The sequence below is a fragment of the Neovison vison genome, chromosome 9 (genome assembly GCF_020171115.1).
Source record: "Neovison vison isolate M4711 chromosome 9, ASM_NN_V1, whole genome shotgun sequence".
NCBI lineage: Eukaryota > Metazoa > Chordata > Mammalia > Carnivora > Mustelidae > Neogale > Neogale vison.
Window position 1 is genome coordinate 57,778,662 of NC_058099.1, and position 23,382 is coordinate 57,802,043.

At 35.4% G+C, this 23,382-nt stretch overlaps 1 protein-coding gene across 35 annotated transcripts in view; it reads left to right on the forward strand.

The window, feature by feature from the left end:
- Positions 1-1,334: 1,334 nt before the first annotated feature.
- The window catches only part of PTPRD (protein tyrosine phosphatase receptor type D), a 2,250,073-nt gene continuing 2,228,025 nt past the window's right edge, over positions 1,335-23,382 (forward strand). For all 35 annotated transcript variants that reach the window (XM_044265686.1, XM_044265656.1, XM_044265663.1 and 32 more), the window contains exon 1: positions 1,335-1,633. The gene's annotated coding sequence lies outside the window, so the exon portion shown is untranslated. The remainder of the gene's footprint in view (positions 1,634-23,382) is intronic.

Genomic DNA, 23,382 nt, shown 5'->3' on the forward strand with positions numbered 1-23,382 from the left:
GTTTGTTTTGTTTTTTAGCACCAACGTGGTGACATTGCTCTTTCTTTAGCAACAGAGGTTGCCACAGCTATATCCTTTGATCAGACACAAATGACGGTAAAATGATGGAAGCTTTCTGTTACATTTCTTCCACCCTGCTCCTCCCTAGCTCCAATCCTCTTTTCTAGCTTTGCTCCGGGGGATTTAAGTTACTCTTTGCTTGTTTACAGTCTGTGATACATCACCTCAGAGGCATTGGTCATTCTCCTAAGCAGTTAGTAGAGAAATACCTCCCCCCACCCCATCCGCATGCAGTCCAGGTCCTCGCCTCAGAAGCGAGGCTACTTTCTAGCAACTCTTTCACAGGTTCTCCCCTTCTCAACTACCTCCTTGACAGAGCCCTACCTGGACCTCAAGCCCAGCTACGCTACCGAGCACCCCAACTGAAACTCCATCCAGGATCCAGGACGCGGGGCACTCCGCAGCCTCTGCTCCCCTCTCCTAGTCCTCACCCATGTGGGCTCTTCACAAGCAACGAACGTGTTGCGAACTAAAACTCTGCCCCCCGCCCCTGCATTTTTAACCCCGCCACCCCTAACGCTTGCGTCCGGCGTCCCTCCGAAAAAGCAACTAACCAAACACACACACCGAAATAACCAAAAGCACGCAAACACCTGAAGTAGCGCCACCGGGATCTACACCTGCACCAGTCCTCTGTGGCTTTAGTGGTCGGGAAGAGCCTCCTCTCCCCCGCGCGCGCGGCTTTATCCCGGAGCCCCGGGGGCATGCCACGGCCTCTGGGTCGCGGGGTCAGCTCGGCCGCGCCCGGGCCGCTCGGGGTCGCCTTCCAGTGTCCCCCTCCTCCCGCCCCGGCTCGCTCGCCCGCACGGCCGGCGCTCGGAACATCCCGCGCCACGTCCTCCCCGCCCCGGCTCCCGCCCGTCAGAGCCGGGCCTGCGCCGCTGGCAGCCATCAAGTGGCTCGTTAAGGAAATGCAGGTGAGTGCGTGCGGCCGAGCGGCTGCTACTGGAGACGTGGGGTGTGTGCCTGTGTGTGCGAGCGGGAGGAAGAGGGAGCGCGAGCCAGAGAGCGAGTGCGGGAGCGGCCGGGAGATGCTCGGCGCCTCCGCTCCCCGCCCCGCCGCGCCCGCGCTCGCATCCGCGCCCGCACCCGCACCCGGCGGCCCGAGCGCGTGGGGCAGCGCCTCGCCCTGACAGCCGCTCGCCTCCTCGCGGTCTCGGCGGCAGCTCGGCCTCCCCCCACCCGGCGGTCCCCTCCCAGCCCGAGCCCTCCCGCTGCTCCTCCTCCTCCGCCTCCTCCCCTCGCGCGCCGCTGACAGGCAGCCTCGGCGGGGAGAGCGCAGGTACTTTGCCTTCAGAATAATTTGCACGACCCAAGCCAGCTATCGGAGCGCCCTTGTTTTCTTCGGTCGTTGCCCCCTCCCTCCGGAAAAGAAGGTCCCACTTTCGAAACAAGCAGCACCCGAAGCACCCTACCCGAGCCAAAGCCCGACGGGCTGCTGTGCATGTGCTGTCCTTTCTTGCAGTTTATTCTGGGCCTGTGTGGAATGCAAAGACAATTCTTTATTTGACTGGGAGGAAAGAAAAGAGAAGACTCCTCAGGGTTTCCAAGGAGGACTGGAGCGGCTGCTTTAGTAAGTAAACTGTGCTTTTGTATTTCTTTTCTCTAAAGTGAGACGTATGCTGGATGCTCTCCCTTCGGATGTTATGGACACAGTTCGTTTTACCGGGGACGAAGTTGACTTATATAACTTAAGTAGTTCTTCATTGAGAAGTGGTTTGCTAAGCATTTTTTTTTTTTTTCTTTTTCTTTTAAGGGCATTGAGAAGACTAAAGTGGGAGGAACCTTACTGGGGATCTGATTTTTAAACGTTTATTGTTCAAGAGATGTTGGGAGCCTGGCTTGTGAAACGTTGCTTGGGTCTAAGATTTAAGGATGGTTACCTAGAAAAAGCTTGAGAATTCTAACCTGGTTCACTCCTCCTGCTACCCTCCACCTCAACCTTAATCCACACCAACTCCCAGCCTTCCCTGACTTCACTTGGTTGCTTGCTTTATCTTTAGTCCTGAAGACAGCTTGCCAAAAAATTGGGTCAAGGGAAAGTTAATAAAGATGGTTTGAAAGACCGGGAGAAAATCCTGTTGAGGTTTCTAATACTTGTGGGTAGATGAGATGTGGAAGAAAATCCTGGAACTGGGCTAGTTTGGATAATTTTGATGAAATTAATTTGGAGAGGGAATGTGAAAAATGCTTTGGAGAGGGTAGGAGCTGAGGCTGTGACTTTGACACAGCAGGTTATGAACTGTGACAGGGGCTCAGCAGCCAGTGACAGGCTTAAGGTGTCTCCTAGGGCTGAATATCTCTGCATCAAAAACTTTTGCAGGCAGTATTCCTCTTGGGGCTAACATCACCATGTCAGTAGCTGCAGCATTTCTGTAAAAACAAGTAGGACACTCTTCCTTTTTCTGTGAAGGGGTTAATGATATATTTAAAAAGAATAAAGGATGGTCTAACATTTGCCAGCATTTTGTAATATCTAAACAAAACCTTTGCGTTAGGTCAGTAAAAATATAGTTGAGTCAGTTTGTTTTGCACAAGAAAAAGAGAATCAATAATATTTCAGCATTTTTTTTCTTTATTACTGCCAAATGGACTCGGAATCTAATTCTTCTTACATTGTTACATATACAGTAGATACAGTAGGAATTGCAATTTAGATACAACAGAGCTGATTTTTAACAAAGCCAAAGTTCTCTGACATAATAGCATTCATGCTGACTAGAGTGGAGCAGTAATTTAGAAAGTTTGTTTTATCTTTAACTTTCTATTTTCTGTCTCAGTGTAAAGCACACTTACAAGCAAACGTCTTTAAGAGTTATGAACCAGATTGAAAATTAAGGCCACTTATCTTGCAGATATATATTTTTCAACAGAACACCTTACCATCAAATAATACCTAAGGGCTCTCTTATATTTAAGTGATGATAATAATAAAGTAGAAAAAAATGCTACCATTGTGTATATAAAAGTGGCAATATTCATTTGGCATTGATTTTTTTTAAATTTTAAGAGTAAACTAATACACAATGGTTTAAAAAAGGAAAGCTCTTTTAGAGTTGCTATGGTTCTTCAATGTCAAAAGCTCTGAATATCTTGAGACATAAGTTTTTAGGGTAATGAAATAGCAGTAGAACAGTTGATGAATTTGTTGATATAAAGTTATAATATATGGAAATCATTTGGGAAAGATACATCATTGTTTTTTGTATATTACTTTATTTTCTATCCAAATGGGTTCTCTGAGAGGTATTGCTATTCTCAGCTGCCATCTCTGCTATTGGTTTAAAATGAATTTAAATAATTTAGAATTAAACCATGCTTGGTCAGATTTGTAAAGCATATGACCTCTACTTATTTGTGACCTCAAATATCCAAAAGGATATCTGATGTTTTAAAAGAAGTTATTGAAAAATAAAAGGTAAGAGTGTATTGAAGTCCCAATTTTAAAAGTGGTTCAATCATGTTATTACATATATTATCATAGGACACATTTTCCACAGTAGAAAAGACATGGCAGAATTGTTGATCCTATTCAAATTGCTGAAAGCAAAGATTTACAATTAACATGAAAATTAATATGACACACATTCTGCCTGTGTTCTAATTATGTTATAGTACTAAGGAAGATAGTCTGAATTAAAAACCATTTCTAGTCAAGCTTGCAAATATCATATTTGATCACTTTCAAAAAAGTCAAAACTGGATGGGGTGATTAGATTGTCAGGATTTATTTTGTTATTTTTCTTTCTCTCTCTCTCTTTTTCTTCTCTCTTTTTTTTTTTTTTTGTTACCAGTTTTCTATGCGATACAGAGATGGTTGCAACTTTAAAGTTGAAAAAAGAAAGTTGCTAGTGTCAGCAGTTATGTGTTTTATTATGCAATTGTTCTTGTTATTCAGATCAGATAATGGCCCTATGAAATACATAAGCAGTCTGCAGGGAATGAATGATTAATTCCTCTAACGTGTGCTTACTAAAGGAGTTCTTACTAATAAAGTGCTGTATACCTGCATTTGCTTACAGTTGCAGTTGGTGAAGGCAAATATACTCTTCTTTTCCTTTAATAATAACATAGATTTTACAGGTCTAGTCCTGTAACTGTAGTAATTTAAAGATGATTTCATGGAACACATGATCTTATATTTTAGAGTCCTTTGGATACATATGATTGCTATTTACTTAAAATGATTAAGAAAGTAAAATATTGTTAATTAAATGTAATACTAAGAGACTGAAGTATAAAAATTTTGTTTTTCCTTCAATGGAATGGCATTCTATCTCTCCTGTGTATTACTTTTTGGGTGTGGATGCAAACTGCAAGTGCAAAGGGCGTTTCTTTTTAGTAATATTAAGTGTAAAAACAGTTTAAATATTAGGTAGATACTCTGTTAAAATTTTGGGAATGGCTAATAGTACTCATGACAATTGTGGTTACCAATGGGTAAATTGTTTTGCAGTTAGAGGTGTATCACTGATTAACTTTCCAATATCTTTGCGTTTCTGAGACTGGATTATAGGTGAAGGTGGGAAATGGATGGATTTTATGTAGTGATTTGAGAACAGGTAACCTAAAATAAAAACTATACATTTTAAACTTACTTACCAAATGTCTTCTGTTTTTAGAAATTTCTAAAAAAAGTGATTTTCAAAATTGTCTAATTGAATATATCAGTATGCATCTCTCACATTTAATAAAACAAATAACTTTATTTCAAGATTCCTCTGTTGTTTGGAGAAATAATTTCTGTAATATTATTTTGAACTTACACTTATACTGAATTTAATAAACTTTAACAATGGAAATTATATGATAGTTTATATTTAATAATACTAATTTAAGAGTTATATTGAAAACTGGATGAGTAGGATTTTGTAAATTGAGTACCATTTGAATTTATCTCCTTAGATATTTAAGTGCAAAATTTTTATGACTACTGTCAGTTCACTGGGTTTTAATCAGGCTATTCAAAAGCAATTTGGCATCCAGGGGAATAAATGAATTTCCACTGGTAGAATCAATGTGGAAGTTAACTGTACTTGCAATAATAGTTATGCTTTTTTCAAACTCCTTAAAAATGTGTTGAATGAAAGAAAATGAATGAAGAATAAAAAATGAATATTGTCCATTAGGTGAACACTTATATGATTGTAGAATCAAAGGTTTTGAGTCTTTCTCTCATCTTTATAATTGGCAGTGTGACTCCAGGGAGGTAACTTGGACTCTATGGGTTTTCTCCGGGGTTTTCTCCTCTGTCCGGTAGAGAAATTCACCTACAATCTGAGGTTTTAATTCCAAAATCTCACGGAGCAAGATAATATAACTAGTAATATAATTAATAGTAGCATTTAGCAAATTGTTAGACTACTCTGGCACCATAGAACCCAAAGAGGCGTTGTGGCAGCCATCTTGTTTGGGGAAGGATTAAGGAAATTGTCCCTAAGCCATATTGGAGGTGACTGGACCCTATTGCTATGTGGATTAAAATGTTTATGTGGAAGAGGAGGATGGAGAGTATGGAAGGAAGGGAGTGGACTAAAATTCTTCTAAACCACCCGTTGCACTCTCTACTGAAAAAATATTATATAAGCAAGTATGTTTGGACTTGTTACCGTATTTAATACCAAAAGGGTATGAGTTGATAAAAATAAAAGAAATTGCTAAGTGTCCTTTGACTTTCTTTTTTCTCCTCTTAGTTTATTATATATTCTATTTTACAATATTATGTTTAGGTAAATATGCACAATTTAAATATACTGTTTTTATTTCCCTGAGATACATGTTATAGACTGTCACTGCTAGAAGTAACCGCATAAAAATTCATTTCAGCCCCTGTATTTTAAAGAGGAAACTGAAGACTTTGGAAGTTAAAAACTATAAATGTGACATATACTTCCCAAGTTCACAGGGAGGTTTTACCTCACAAAGCAGTAGTATCTAAGATGACACATTGACAAGTAAAGATATAGACAATAATGTGTACCTGTTAGTAAATTATCAATACAATAATTCCAATTGGTGATGTATAATACATTTATCTAAAAAGATTTTATAATGAAAAGCTTCTAGTCATGGAAAATGGACACAGAAATAATATATACAATGTTAATTTTGGGTACTTGCTTTTCTTATAGAAAACCAAGATTGTATTCTTACATAGAAATCACATTTTTAATTGATGAAATTTGAAAGTTTTTCTCCTCTAAGAAAATCAGTGTTTCCAATCTTTCCTCTTTCTGATATAAATATTTGGCTAGTAGCACATGGACCTCTAACTCCATAAAATGTTTTATATTTTAAATCATTGGAGAATCAGAAATCAAGCTGTATTTAAAATTTATTTACTTCTGAATGCAAGATATAGCTGATTAATTAGAGAGAGTATTTGCTTTCTGTTTTGTGTGTTTGGTTGTGTGCCTGTGCACATGTGTATTTAAGCACAGGTGTTCAAGATGAAACTTAGTGAAAATGGTGCCCTTAAAATTTTAGAAGTATATGTATAATAATTGAATAATCAAAGACAGATAACATATATTAGGGTGTAAAATATCAAATTGCTCTCTGATTCTTAAATGTGAGTTCAACAGTATACCATATTATCAATATCTTGCCTAGTTTGATAAGCCCACATATTTTCTAAATACCACATTATAATAAAATATTCTCAAGGTTGAGATTATAGAATTAAAGAGGACATAATTGCTGTTCTTTCACATTTATTATTACAGACTTTATTTATCTGGTTTGGTATATGTATTTACATTAGGTGCTAAAAAAGAAAAGGAAAAAAAATCGATTTGATTATGACATGGTTAGTTACCTAAAAGCTGCCATTATTAACCTCATATTAAATAAAATGTACTATTTTAACTTGAATTCCTTGTTATAATTCATTGCATATTTGATTTACTTTGTAAGGGAACAATAAAACTGTTACACTTAAACAGAGAATTAGTGAATTTTATAAAATTCCTTTTAAGCATGTAATTATTTAACAAATCTGCTATGCAAGTCTATTAATGCATTTATTCTATTGCGACTCTTGTGAATTATACTTTTCTAAAAAATCCAAAGTTATGTTTTTTAAGTGTAGTTTGCATTAAAAAGGGGGCCCATCAACAGCTACATGAGAAAACAAAGTCAGGCAAGTCTGAGTGCACATACTCCTTTTTACTACTTACCTGCTTATTACATACACAGTGGAATTTGTATTGCAGGATATATATACTCCTACTCCTTTGGTTAGATGGACCTGGTAGCTTAGGACAAGTTCTAGAACATAAATAGCTTCCTTCCAATTTCAAGAAAGGTCAATTTAGAAAACAGAAGCAGAAAAAAATAAGCAAAAGCAATAGAATGCTTCCTCTTTTATTTTTTTTAAAGATTTTATTTATTTATTTGAGAGAGAATGAGTGAGAGAGAGCATGAGAGAGAAGGTCAGAGGGAGAAGCAGACTCCCCAAGGAGGTGGGAGCCCAATGTGGGACTCAATCCTGGAAGTCTGGGATCATGACCTGAGCCGAAAGCAGTCCCTCAACCAACTGAGCCACCCAGGTGCCTGAATGCTTCCTCTTTTTAAATGAAGTGGTCGAGGTCACTTGTCCAAGGTGGAAAAATACTCATACAAGTTTCTATTCCTGAAATGTTGTCCCAGTCTATGACCATACCACCCTGAACGTGCCCGATCTCGTCTGAAATGTTGTCCCAGTATAGTGACCTACAGTAGAACAAAGGATGTAGTGACCTACCGTAGGATAAAGGATGAAGAGGGGAGAGGATGAAGAATGACAGACTTGTTCATCTTGCCCTAGATGTGGTATTCCACCTTCCCCCTCCCCCCTCAAATGGGTTTCAAAATCAGAGATACAACTTTTCACTTTGGGGTAATTGGCCATCAAATTAACAAGGAATCTGACTCTTACTAAATTGTGCCATACTTTCAGTGTATGCGATTGTTACCTTGTCTCATCTGAAGCCATCGAGAAGGTCAGTTTATCAGTTCATGATCTTCATTATGTCTTCATTGGATTTTGTCACAGAAATTAAGGACAGGACAGTAATTCAGGTTTCGTAGCCATATTTCTACTCCTGGAAGTTACATTCTCTTCTATTTCATAACTTCTATGCAGGGGTATAAAACATATTATTTGTATTTAGGGGTATACAACACATTATTTGGTCCCCAAATATTTATTCAGTCTTTCTTGTACCAAGCAGTGCTAAGTAAAGCACTCTTAAGCTAGCAATATAAAGCTGCCTAACTTGTGACCATCCTATATTCTTATGAAACGTTTCCCCATTATTAAGATTTTTTTTTTTAATTCCATGGAGAAAATAGAATTTCCCCCAAAGAATCTTCCTGTTTAATTCACAGAAAATTTTCCAGCTACAAGCCTTCTTTTGCCATTTTTCTCCTCTCATTTACTGTCATCCTGTGTCAAAGCCACTTTTATGGAAGCCAAGTGGAATCCTTTTTGCTTATTTAGCCGCTGTAGGCTACGCTATATTCCACTGGAATTAATTGACACCCTTCATCATCTTCAAAGCTGTATTACTGCAATGCTAATTCTTCAGGCGCCTCACTCTCCAAAGTTCTAGAGAAGCAGTAAGGCATGACAAGTATATCACTATACCATCCTCATACCTACAAGATACCAGAAGCCCCATTAAAGCTCCAGACCACTGTGGTAGTTCACAAACTAATTATCAATCTCTTATATTTCCAAATTCATAAGCTATAACACAAGTTAAAGTCAAGGTTCATGTTATTCTAGCTATAACCAAAGCATCATTGAAGTGCATTGGTTTCCTAAGGAAAGAGGACAGAGAAAAGAGAGGAAATTCTGCCTATACATTTTGATTTGTGTGTTATTTTCATAAAAGGTCTTATAATATGTAAATTGGATCATGTAACCAAACAAGAAGTCAACAGTGTGATTTAAATTTTTAGAAACTTAGTTGGAATTTATGTATATTTGGAGTTAAAAAAATTACCCAAATTTACCTTTTGATTTCTCTAGAATAAGTAAAGGAAACATTTCTGACTTAATTTTAAAGGGTTTCCCTTTGTATTCCCTCTAAAAACCTTATCAAAGTTTCATTGTTTATACAAATTAAACAGGAACGTTTGAAAAAGAGTGCCAGTATAATATATTTTTTCACTCTCAAAGGCTCTTTTGTATTTCTATCCTTTAATGCTGGGCTGTGTACATCAAAAAGAGGAATATTTCCCCACCATTTGTTATTTCTCATTATATTATATAATATACTCAATTAGTTCTTGATTAATATGTATCCATGGTATTTTCTTCAATGGATCATTGTTTGCATTTTAGTGTGTAAGGATGTCCGGTGGCTTCTCCTGTGAATGGATGTGTTCATTCTGTGTCATATGTGCTATCCATTTGTTTCCTCCTAGGATACATCTGTGGTTAGCTCTGTAAGACATGGCTTACCCTCATCATTTATACCTGTATGGTTAAAGACAATAGGGCTTTCTTGCGGTAGAACTGTGTGCTCTCAAGGACTGAATTCAGCACTTCAGTGTCCGATTTCCCTGCCTCTCAGGAAGGCATGACTTCCTGTTGTCTTTTAGGGGCTTGAAACCTTCCTACCTTCTGATGTGCCCTTTATATTGTGGGAACTTAATAACATAAATTACACATTGGCTAAAACACATTGATAATTACTGGCTTTTGGAAGGAGTGCATCATAAGAATTATTTTGATTATAATATATATAACAGTATGTATGTTATATACAGTGTACACACACGGGTATACACACATATGCACACTTTTTTTAGAGAAAGGAATTTTAGGTAATATCCTAGAATAACTGGGTGTGAGATCTTATGTAGTGTGAACCTGGAGATCAATCCCTTTAGGAGGCTAGGTCAGAAGAGATCCTATGGTTCCCCCTAAGGGCAGACTTCTTTTGCCTCTTATTTGACAGGCTTATCTCTTCTCATTTCTGTTTCTACTGCCAAGTTTCCCTTATCCATCCATTTCCTTTATCCTAAATGGGAAACCGGTGTTGTAATTACATAGGAATGACTCTATTGAGCACATGAGTGTATGAAAGTATATGCTATTAAGATTTTTAAATAGATATTGCCTTTGTTTGTAGTGTACATTTCCTTTAGAGTTCGACCCTCTCATTGATAAAACAATCTGCATTACATGAATAGTCTATCACTTCTTAAGATGACACTCAAAGAAGGAAACAAATTTTTTCCTCATCAGAGATGGCCTCAGCATCTTATTTTTTGGCCTCCCTCCCCCATAGTATCGTCTCATGAACTCTGAAAATATCTTGAGATAGAGGTAATTATACTAGGTTACATTTATTGGTTTTATTATATATCAGTCATTATTTTATTTTTATATTATGCCAGTCATTATTTTAAATGCTTTACATGCATTAACGCATTTATTCCCACATTAGCCCTGTGAAGTTAGTACAGTTATTATCTTTAATTTACAGATGAGGAAATAAAGTACATAGAAGGTAAGTAAACTTGCCCAAGGTAGCATATCAAGCGCAGCACCTGTGCCCTCTGACTGTAGATCCCACATTTTAAACCACTTTGCCATATTGATGTTTTGACATGCTGGCTTATATGTTTTCCTAGATGTACATTAGTATGCAAAAGGAATTCCATAGGTTCTGTATATCAAATGTGGAAAAAGAGGGATCCCAGTTGTGCTTATATAACACAATTATTTTCTTTTCTCTTCAAAGATTTTATTTATTTATTAAAGAGAGAGAGAGAGAGAGATCACAAGCAGGCAGAGAAGCAGGCAGAGAGAGAAGGGAAAGCAGGCTCCCCACTGAGCAGAGAGCCTGTGCAGGGGCTGGATCCCGGGACCTGAGCTGAAGGCAGAGGCTTAACCCACTAAGCCACCCAGGCATCCCTAATACATAAAATTCTTTTCAAATGAAACAAACACAAGTTATCATCAGTAAATAATACACACGAATAGAACACTGTGAAAGTGTTGTTAAGGGGGAAAAGGCGGGACAAGACACATCAAGGCAATCTATCTTCACATAGCTGTTTCCAAAGTTAGTGGGTAAGCATGACACAAATGCTTTTGAGTGTATTCCTTTTCGTCTTTGGAAGTATTTGATCTGTAGACAGAGAACCTGATGTGCTCTTTGCTTTTCCCTGGTGTACCTCTCCAACCTCAGGGCCCTTCCCAGGAATAAATTGATCCAAGTGGTTCGCACTACTCAGGCCTTTGTAGCTTCCTGGCCAAGATTTTATGCTGTATCAATTGTTTTACACACCTTGCTGTATTTGGTGACTAGTGACCAAGAGCCATACTTTTTGAGAATCAGCTAAGATGCTTGAGTATCTTTGTGCTGTGTAAAAGGCATAGCAGAATAGAAACGCGAAGGCAGGGAAGATGAGCTTTGGGTGCACTGTGGAATTAAATTCAGAATCAAAAGGGGCTTATCAATCAGTGGATATTATTCAGAGCATTTTGATACACATTTGCCATAATACTGAAATGAGACTGGCATAACTAACTCATGCCAAGTATAAAGTAAGGGATACTAATCATAAGCACTGAAGAAATAAGTGAGAAGAGGAAAGCCAAAAATTGATCCTGTAAGAGTCATCTTAATTACAATAATTTGTATGAACTCTTACTACTTATTCTTCCTTGCCATGTGGTATGAGTATTATTTACTAAATTGCATCACATTGGGTTAAATTTGTTGTAAATTTCATTTGATTGTGATAGTAAATTACTTTTATTTCCTTATTTTTTTCCTGGTGTATCAATCAAATTTCTAAAATTTTAGTATGGCAGCTTACTTGAAACTGAAAAAAAAAAGGAAGGAATATGAGTTAACAATGTAAATCAATTTAGTCTTCAGATTATAAGAATGCGAAAGTTAAACCATTACCTCTATATTAACTAAAGAAAGCTTGAATGAAGTGATCCTCCGTAAACAATTATTGGGTTTCTAATACATGACAAATGATCAGTGCATATTGATGGAAATCTGGTTCCCTAATTTTGACAGTACATGAGCCATTTCTTTGATGTTCTGTGAAAGCATCAGAAGTGCTGTGTGACGTTTTAAAAATCAGACAAAGTAAAACATTAGCTTTGCTCTTTCTTAGCTTATGGAATCGACACTTCTTATGTCTTAGGTATATGTTTGTCAAATTATAATTTTATTTAATACCACAAAATGGCAAAACACATACAAAAATTGTTCTTTTTTCTTTTGCTATGCTGGAGAAATACATAATACTAAAAATAGAAAGTTAAAGTTGTTTTATGACTCTTATTTCAAGAGGTTCAAACCTCTTCCTTGCAGGTGTGAAAGATACAGAAGCACTTAGTGAAGGCTAATTGGATTATCTTTTAACCCTCCCCGCCCCCAGGGGTCTTCCTAAGGTCTTTCTTCCATCATGTGTTCTGATTACTTACCAAGAAAATTCAGTGCGTTTTCAGGTGTAAATGAGAATTGAGGAGTGGAAAAGGTGACAGCCTGGGCAGTTTGATGATACAAACTTGTCTACTGGAGACCTTCACAGAACTGCTAAACTGTTAAAATGTGTGTTACAAGCTAGGTTTTGGCCTCTTGTCATTGAAATACTTGTAAGAGGAATAATGGTCAAGAATGAGAAACAAAGAAGCTTCAAAATGTTTTATACATTGGCAACAATACCTTTTTATTTCTTGCAATTTACAAAGAAGGAAGACATAATCTTTAGGTTCAGTGTTTTTAAACAGGTGGTCCCAATTATTCTTGAAATATAATATAGTCATTATACACACTTTAATTTGGATTAATGATGTGAGTAGAGCAACATATCTCAGATTGGGTCTCCAAAGGCAAACAAATGTAATAAGTACTGGTAATTAGCTAAAATAAGCAAAATTTGCAAACTGAAGTGAGTAAAGATTTTAGAAGTCTAGATTGTCTCATCAAATTTGTGACAGTATCCACACTTAGTTCTGTGGGAGTCTTTTTGTAAAATGATACCTCCCAGTCACTAAGCTCTCTGAAGTCCACTTTTTATTTATTTTATTTTTTTAATCAAATCTTTCCCCTGGCTGTAACTTTGCTTCAGAGTCTTACCAAATTATTGCAATCCATTTGGACTGCTATAAGGAAAACACCATAGACTGAGCAGCTTATAAAAACAGAAATTTATTTCTCACTGTTCTGGAGCCTGGAAAGTGTGAGATCAAGGTACTGGCAGATTTTGTATCTAGTGAGAGTCCATTTCCTGACTGATATACAGTCTTCTTGTTGCTGTGTTATCACATGGCAGAAGAAGCAAGGGAGCCCTCTGCCAATTCCTTATAAGAACACAAATTCCATTCATGAATGTTCTACCTCCATGATTTAATCACATCCTAAAATTCTTCCCTCCGCTTACCATCCATAGGTTTACAATATACAAAGTTTGGGAGGACACAAGCATTCAGTCCATAGAACAAATCTTACCTATATGACTATTTCCTGTTTACCTACCTTTGCCTCATTTCTATTCTTTTCCCTGCCACCAAAAGATTTTGTTTTGTTTTGTTTTGCTTTGTTTTTTTTTTAAATGCAAAACTGATTATGCTTAAAACATTTAAAAGATTCCTTACTGAAAGAAGTATAATGTTCAGAAGAAATTTCGAGGATGTGTAAAGGGACCTTTATAATTTCTACTGCAAACAGTTTTTTATCTTTTATTCTTGCCTTTCCACCAGCTCATGTATTCTATAATAAATGTATAAATACCTTGAAGTTAAAAATTGAGTAATTTAAGTGGCTCATGATGAAAAGAATGATGATGGAGATTTATAACTGCATTTACCTGTCTCAAATTTTGTAATGTTATATGCATGTGTCCTTCAGACATTAATTTTGAATCTTGTTTCAGAGTATCTTGAGTATCCTTTACAGCCAATGACATATACAATAGAATGCCAACTTTTGAGGGACTTCTATTGCTTTTTAGCTTTGCTCAAAGATGAACCACCTATTATATTACTTCTGAACAACAAATTGATCAGGTTTTGTGTGTGTGTGTGTGTGTGTGTGTGTGTCTGTTTGTTTTGTTTTGTTTTGTTTTTGCTTCCTAGCAGCAGCCAGTATCTGCCATACAAAGTAATGATCTCTAACAAAATTTTATGTTGTTTCCTCTGCCAGCTCCAAAGTGGTCAGCCTTTCTTGGCTTACCATCCTGGAACTATGTGGGTTTCTTACTATAGCCCAGCCCCCAAAGGCACAGGCTTTGCTGCTCATAGCTTGGCTGAGTGCCAGCTCTTTGTTGCTGGAGATGCTACTGTAACATCTGTTAAGTAAGGCACATATATAGTTACTCTCATCAACCTTAAGAATTTGGGTATACTATCTAGGTTTGGGGCATGCATTGTACGTAACATAATATCTGTCTTAAAGAGAATGTTGCCATTCAAAAAGGGAAATAGTGTGTATTTTTTTTTTTTTAATATAGCCTTGATACTTATTATGAAAGAAGCCAAAAAACCTTTGTGGGATATTTTGATAATATCTGAGCAATTTTCTATAGATTTACCAAATAGATACTATTTCTAAATGAAATTCATTTACATAATCGTTTGAAAAATCACTGATTTTAAGTTAGTAAATTTTGATTTCCTTAGGGGAGTAGCCCAGATTTTAAAGTGATAGATCATCAGATAAAGCAAGTAATGTAGTCACAGTGTCCATGTCAGTATTTTTAATTTTTACTTTGAAAATATTGCATGAACACCTTTAGACCACAATTCAAAAATAATGTGACTGTGAAAATGTTTATTTTTATCCATATTGAAATATTTCTGTGATCTGAAGAACTCATAATACTGAGAAATCTGCTTCTTTGTACTGGTGACTAAAAATTATTATTATTAAGTGGAATCTGTCAGAAGACTGAGAGGAGTCAGAGGGAAAAGCTTGTGAGTAGAAGAGGAAAGAATAAAGGTGTTCTGTTATAGGTAAAAACACCACGGAACTGAAGGCAAAAGGGCTTTTTATTGAAGTACAGAATCTTGAAATATTTTGGTCTCTGTCAGATCTTAGAACTGAGTTCTCTAATTAAGTAACTCAACAGCCACATGACAGTGGGATAGTTTGGAAACTTATAAAATGTTCATAAGCAACCTTTAGAAAAAGTTTGGAATATTTGTACTGGTAATCAACTGTTTGTCTTTTTTCTGTGAGATAACCAGCATAAAAATTCTAAGACCCTTCCTTCCCCTATATTTTGCATCATATATCAGGATTCCTAATTGATGTAAAATCAAATAAAATTAAAGTCCTTGTTAACCCACATGCTACTCTGCAAAAAATAAATTGGTAGCAAAGCAAATAATTATGATTTTAAAAGACAACATTCACCATTATATAAATTAGATTACAGGCTAAGCTACTGTAACCATAAGATCCCAAAACAAAGTATCTGAAATGAAATAGAATTATTTTTCCCACTTAATAGTCTTAAAGTGAATGGGCCAGCCTGATGAGATAACACTGTTTTCATGTAAATGGGCTTCTTCCATTTTGTTGTTCAGCTATGAACTAGAGACTTGCCTTCATCTGCATGTCATATCTATATCATATATAGATAGGAAGTTAAGGGAAATAGCTTTGCTTTGAGGGGATTTTCATTCTAAAACCATTGAATTTAGTTGCATGGTCTTATCTGGTATCATGAGAAGCTGGAGAATGTAGGACATAACTGAGTAGTCATGCACCTAGCTAAAATTTAGGAGTTGCTCTCATTGAAAGGAGGAAGAGAAAAATAGATGTTGAAGGAATTAATAGTCTCTGCCTTACACAGTCATTCCCCATCTTATCAAAAATTGGGTGCTAGCTTACATTATCTTCCTTTTTTCTCTTTATATCCTGCACTGTTCTCCTTTCCTCTTGAATCTAGAACAGGTAGATTAGATGTTTTGCCATCTATATCATAGTTTGGGTTAGCTAGAAAAAAAAAAAAATCTAGTGCAAAGCATTTGATTTCACTAATACGGAAGAAGAGGTGCTGTGCTGTCCCATGACAGATTCTTATAATTGTGGGGTTTTTTTGTTTGTTTGTTTGTTTGTTTTATGGAATTAAAAGTGAAAATCAGAACCCAGGTAACTCAACAGTCCCGACTGCTGTACAATAAAGAGTGTGAGTGGATTTTTGTATACTTTTGGTTTATTTTCTGTGGAGAATCACTTAAAAAGTAACATTTGGAAAACAGTTGTTAGAATGTTCTTTCTTCACCTTCATTTTCTTTTCACGCTTATGAATATTTCCTTGCCAGGTGAATGAATGCCAAGCAGAAATCCTGGGTGGAGTCTTATTCACTTTAAATTAGAACAGTAAGTTAAAGTTTTTTGAAGACACATCTACTTTGTGCTAGGAAATTCAAAACACAAAATATTTCTGGTACAACTGAATAGAATGTCCAAGATGAATTCGAGGAATGACTTAATAAAAACATAGAATTGATACTTGATAGTTATAATCTATGTCTCTTCGGGTTTTGTAAAATTTTCTTAGAAAACTGAACCTCAGTCTGTGTCTTGCTGATCACTCTATCATCGGTTCAGTTGTCTGATAAGAGTATCTAGGTTTTTGGTGAATCCTGCTGGTAGATCTGATGACAGCAAATGCTTACATCTTGCATCACATCCATCCATCAGGAATGCATTAGCTTTCATGCACTCCCAGAGAAGAATTATTTTGAAGTTGTCCAGAGAATCAGCATAAATTGAAAGCTTATAGCAGGCCCACCTGGAAAGACCCAATATTCAATGGAAGTTATGTTATGTTCTTAATGTGCACTGTAGAATTACTTATGAGAAAGTATAGAGTGCTTTTTGCTGACATTCTAGCCATAAATAATGCAAGAGTAAACACTTTAATAATTTCAATTAATTCTGAAGTGTAGCTTTAATTTTTCTAATTACAGTCGATATTCCTAAATCTGAGACTTCTGGTGGAAGTTAATGAAATCTTTGCTTACCACTGCAGTTACATTATGGAACTTGCTGTTGAAGTGCAGGGTGCTTTAATTAAAAATATTTTCTAATCTAAAATGAGCAGTTTTAACTCCTTAAAAAAGTTTCAAGTCATGCATTATTTTTAAAAGGATATTACATGTATACCACTGCATTTCTCAATTTCTGTGGATTTGCTATTTCAGTGTTAATAAAATGCCAGTTTTTATTCATGGGTAAAAATGGTAGATCATTGCATTAGTTTAATAAATTCATTTGAAGACTAAAATCCTAATAGTGTATTTATACAAAGTATAGATTATTATAAATTTGCTTTGGATAGACAAAATCAAATAAAAAATTATAGTCTATAAGTAAACTATTTAACATGTGCACATGTTAAACATTTAAATGGCAGTCTTGGTAACAAATAATAACATATTTGGGGGAGAAATTTTGGGGGAGCCCCTTTATGTCCTTATTATTATCTGTGCTATTGATAACAAAGTATGGTTTTCTTTGAGCAATCCTTGGTACCTCATTTGATATGTATATTAACAAAAAATCAAAGATTATTATGTGTCCTTGAGAAAGCCTCTTCATAACCAACATACAAAGATAGTTACATAATATTTTTAGCTTTTTTTGGAGCAGCCCTCTTAAAAACACCTGTAAGTTTTTTCCTATTTGATTTGATTTGGTTGGCAAAAGTTACAAATACTACCTAAGACTTGGTCTTTATTACCAGTCAAAAATCCCATCATTTGTTGATGTTATACTCATGTTCATTGCAATGTAGCTGAATGTTTTTTTAATAGTAAATGAAAATACTCTGATCAAATTACAGAGTTCAGCCAATTCTCATATATATGAGTATCTTTTCTTTAACTTTCATTCTCGACTACCAGCTTTTCATTTATTATAATCTGCCAGCTCCTCAAGGTGTATATCATTACACCAATTTAGAGTCATAGATAAATTTAATTATGGCTCTACCTAATAAAAATAACTAATGTACATATTTTATTATGCAAACCAATAGGAAATATTCCATATGTATGTTTATTTTTTTGTTTCCTTTTACTTTATATTGCTTTTAAAAATTTATCATTTTTTATAACCACACACACACACATTTTAGGAAAAAAAATTATCTTAATAATTTCCAGACTATAAGAGCCAAATCTAGTGCATGTATTTGACAGACACACAGTAAATGTGAGTAAATTAACACACACACACACACACACATCACATATATGTTACATGTTGCATATAAATAAAATTAAGTGATTTTTGGAAATTTTAACAACTTCCTCTTCATTCTGTGTTCAGTGTATGTTCTTTAAATAATAAATTTGATTACAAAATAAGTAGTTCACTATTTTTAAATATGCTGTTTAATAGTCATTTCAGTAAGGAAACTAGGCTTTAGAAATAGTCAAATTTAGATCATATAGAGGCTGTACTGATTACTAGATTCGCCAGTTACTAATATCAGCAAACTTCTCTTTTCTTATTGTAAAGCAAATATCCTCTTACATACTTTAATGAGTTTGTGTAAGGTTAAGTCAGAAAATGAACATGTAAACGTGTATATTTGTATGCATGGGACTGTGATTATGGAAGCTTACAAGAAAATTACTTGAAAGGAACGTAGCTTAAATTATTTTTGAAAACTATACTATAAATCACTTGCCTAGAAAGGTGGAAGTAATGATAATATGTAGTCCTTTTTCTTTTATATTGTATAGTCCTTAATTATGATATGCTAAACCAATGTATATGTACTTTTCTGCTTATTACATGACATCATCATATTAGGTTCTTAATTTTTAAAGTTTTAAATTTATTATGACAAAAGTGCTCTGGTATACTAGCATTTTTTTCCTGTAATAAAGTAGCTGTAACTTGTAGAAAAAGAATTAATTTTTTAAATTATTTTTTAAGTATTTTATTTATTTATTTGCCAGACAGACAGCATAAACAGGGGGAGAGGCAGGTAGAGGGAGAAGCAGGCTCCCTGCTGAGCAAGGAGCCAGCTGCAAGGCATGATTGCAGGATCATGACCTGAACAAAAGGCAGACACTTAACTGACTGAGCTACCCAGGAATCCCCAGAAAAAAGTATTTTAAAGTGGAATTATGTCGTCAGAGTTATGTAATGAATAAGTCACAGGGATGAAAGGTACAGCATAGGGAATATAATCAATGATATTGAAAGAGCATTGTATGGTGACAGACGGTAGCTACTCCTGTGGTGAATAAAACACAAGGTATAGAGTTATGAAATCACTGTGTTCTATACCTGAAATTAAACTAATATTGTCAACCATACTTCAGTAAACATTTTTTAAACAAATGAACAAATGTAGGAAAAACTGTAGAACTAAACTTTATTCATATCAAAGAACTTTATTCATACCAAAGAGAAGAGAAACTGTTTGTAAACAACATGAAAAGGCTTTGTCATTGATAATTCATCTCTTCAGCATTCTCAATATCAAGCAGAGACAGGTCTATAATTGCTCTGGATGAACCTTCATCTAGGCTCCAGCCCTGACATGTGAAAGAAAACCATAAATAGGAATAATCCTAAAACAGGAAAGAAGAGAAAACAGTCTTTGTTTGGTGGAGGCAACTTTTATGTTACACCAAATAATTCGTAATACAGAAGCAATTTATTCAATTACATACCGGAACTCTGTTATTCATACAGTGATACTTGTAGGATATATGAGGATCCATACTGCATAAAACATTCTTAGTGTCATAAATGGAAGAAAGTCTTCAGGGATCACTCATTCTTAAGTCAATGTTAGTGATCACACACTTTGGAGAAACCAATAGTTAAGTCAGTCTGCCAAAGCGATCAGCTGGACTTCACTTCAGAAAGCTTAAGAGTTAGAAGTCACTCTAAAAATAATCTTTTAGCACACAACTGAGCAAATAATTTGGACTTTGGTTAATGACTTATTATTTAAAATGTAAAATAAAAATGGAGGATTGTAAAGTGTTATGGAAATGTTGAATGCACAATTTGGAAACAGTTAATAATCAACAAGGTAAACCAACTTCAATAAGTTTATATTTATATGCATACAGTAAAGGTTGTTGCTGAACAATTAATGATGTGTGCATTCATCTTGACAAAACTGAAACATTATGTTGAATAAAAATAGCCATTTTGTTCATTATGAAAAAAAGAAAAAAGGTATTTTAAAATGCTCTTTAAGGTGGGTTTTGGATAACAGCTAAAGCAGATCATTCACCCATGCCCAATTCTAATTTCAATTTATTATAGAAATATATAATAATATCCTTGAATCAAATTTAAAAAGTTTTAGAAGCATTAAATAATTTGAGAAATTTTTAATTAAGGCATAGATATGACTCAGATAATACGCAGCAAAATAAGCCAAAAAACAAAACCCATTTCCCTGTGGACAAAGTTTATCTGATGAGCCAACTGCAAAGGAAACATGGCTTTCTGAAAATTCTAGTTATACTTGCTTTACTTTGTAGAAATTTAAAGCCAAGATAGTTTACTGAATTATCACTGATTTTTCTAACTTTTTTTGGAAATAATTATTGGTTATTTGGGGGAAAATTCATGTAAAGCTATTCAATTAGTTGCAAATTGCCTAATTATCTTTTATAGTTCATCTCTGTTTTTATTTTTAATTTACTTTTCACCGTTTTCTTTAATGAGCAATTAACATTAAAAAAAAAACTTCTTTAGATCAGCTGCCCAGACAATTAATATAGTCTATGGATTTCTATAGAGACAATACAGTGTTAATGGATGCTTTGATTTGACCTAAGCCTCATTTTTTTTTCTCCTGAAAATGGTATCTGTATGGATTTAGAGGAGAACCATACAATATAAGTAAATTGGTTATTTTAAATTCTGAGGTTAACATATGGCTTAATTATCTACTGTAAAAAGTTATTATTTGAATAATTAAGTCAACCTGTTATTGAGCTTTTTTGGGGGAAAAAAAAAAAACCTAACAAAACTCTCCTGAGTATTGTTTCCCCCCAACTCCTTGACAACATGAAAGTAAAATCCATTTCACTTTTACTTCTTAAAGTGCAAATGATTCCTTAAAGAGGCATTTTTTTAAAAATTTAATTTCTACTGTGACAAAGATGGACTCAGGAGTATATATCCATGCTTCAGTGCAAGGATACCGTATATTTTATCTTCAGCTGCCCTTACCGCACACCTTTGAACAGCAGACATCTTATGATACCTCATTAGACAGAATAATTGTGGCAAGGGTGTGACCTTGTACTTCTGAAGCAGTCTCCCATTCAATGGATGGTGTGAATGACTAAGTGGGTCAGTCCTAGAAGATTGTAAACCATTCATTTTCATTAGGCTGCTGGCCACAAAACTCCAACACACCAGGTTGTTTGAGAAATGAAGCGATTTATTGAAGACATTTTTTATTTCTGCTTCTCTTAAGGCAATCAGCAGTTCAAAGAACATAAATTAACTGAAAATTTAGACATAAATAGCATCACTTCATTTTTGCTATATTAAGCTCCTTGCTTGCATTTGAACTGATTTGATATTAATCAGTGATCATAATTTTATAGGTGCTTTACCTTTTTGAGTTTAGTTAAATAAAGTTTGAAATGTTAAAAAAAAATTCCTGGCATCACTGCTGTAGACTGCAAAAGTAGTACCCAGTTAAACTGCACCCAAGACATATGCAATTTAATTCCTTATATATTATTTTTAAGGGAACTTTCTCAAAACCAGAGGGAAACTATCCTCTGTAATTACCAGTAAAGGAAATTACATAATATGTTTGTTTAGGCATATGCTACACAATTGGTGGCATCAAATGTAAATGATTCAAAATTAGTAGGAAAGATAAAAGCACAACTCAAAAAGGAATTTAATTCTTCTATTCAGGACCAAAGGGAAAAATCTAAGTACTTCCTGTTTTAATGATAATGTGGTTGGGCAAAGTGCTGAATATATGCTTTTAAAAACAAAGGAGAAGGCTATAATGATAATGAGATAGAAATGACTTGAATAAACAAACAAAACACCTGCCTAGGGTACAGGAAAGATTTTCAAATTGAAGATCTTGTTTTCTGTCTCAGGAAGAAAAAAAAAAAAATTGTCAAGTTTATAAATAGGTTAAGGTTTTTGTTTGTTTGTTTTTTGTTTTGTTTTTGTTTTGTTTTGGTAGAAGTGCATATATTCCTTCAAGCTTTTCCTTCATTTGAAAATAGTTCATTAAAATCTCTTTGGATTAATTCCAAAATGTCTATTTGCCCACATTCTTAGAGCATTTCCAACCTCTTTGTATTAATATAAAGTATATTACATATATTGGAACAGGATTATTCATGATGCATCCTTAGAGAAATATAGACATATCTGGAACAGGAACACAGGTCTGAAGCTACTTGATAACTTTCAATTTTTTTTTTTCTATATAAAACCTGTTGATATAGGTTTAACCAGCCTATAAGCATAAAATGAGGTTGTATTTGTAATAATATCCCATTTGTGATGACTTTGAACTCCCATGTTTTTAATTGTAGGACTTTGGGGGCTATAAACAATGTCCATTTGGATGTTTTATTTATGTCTTAACGGGCAGTTACTCTTCCATGTGCCCTGTAACTTTATTACTCAAAGTATTGTTTGTGGGCCAGTAGCATATGTATCTTCTGGAAACTTGTTCAAAATGCCGACGCTCAGGCTCCATCCCAGGGTTTTGAATGACCCTCTTTATTTAACAAGATCCTTAGGTGGTTCCTAGTAATGTTTGAGCCACTCAGCTTTAGAATTCAACTCCACAGTGAATTACACATACATTTTTGAGGAGTTCAGACCCAACTTATAGAAAGTTTTGGCAGAACACAAAGTTTCTAACTCACTGCAGTCTAATGATCTCTACTAGATTTTCCATGTTTTGATCTAGGTTAGACCTTGTATTATTATGGGTTACTACACAACAAATTACTCTAAAACCGAGTGGTTGAAAATAACATTCATATCTGTTTCTGAGGTCAGGAATCTGCAAGCAGCTCAGCGTGGTGGTTTTAGCTGTGAGACTCCCACAATTCCAGCAAAGCATCAGGAGTGGGTGTGGGGAGCTTGTTGCACCTCAGGCTTGACTGATTCTAAGCTGGAGGCTTTGGTTCCTTGACATGTGTTCACTAGTGCTGCCCTATGGCATGGCAAGAGAGAAAGGGAGAGAGCGAAGGAAAAAAATTCCATGTTACCTTTTATGGTTTAGTTTCCTAGTCAGAACCCATCACTTCCACCTGACTGCATTCAGTAGGAGTGTGACCCACACACAACAGGCAGGAATTATAAA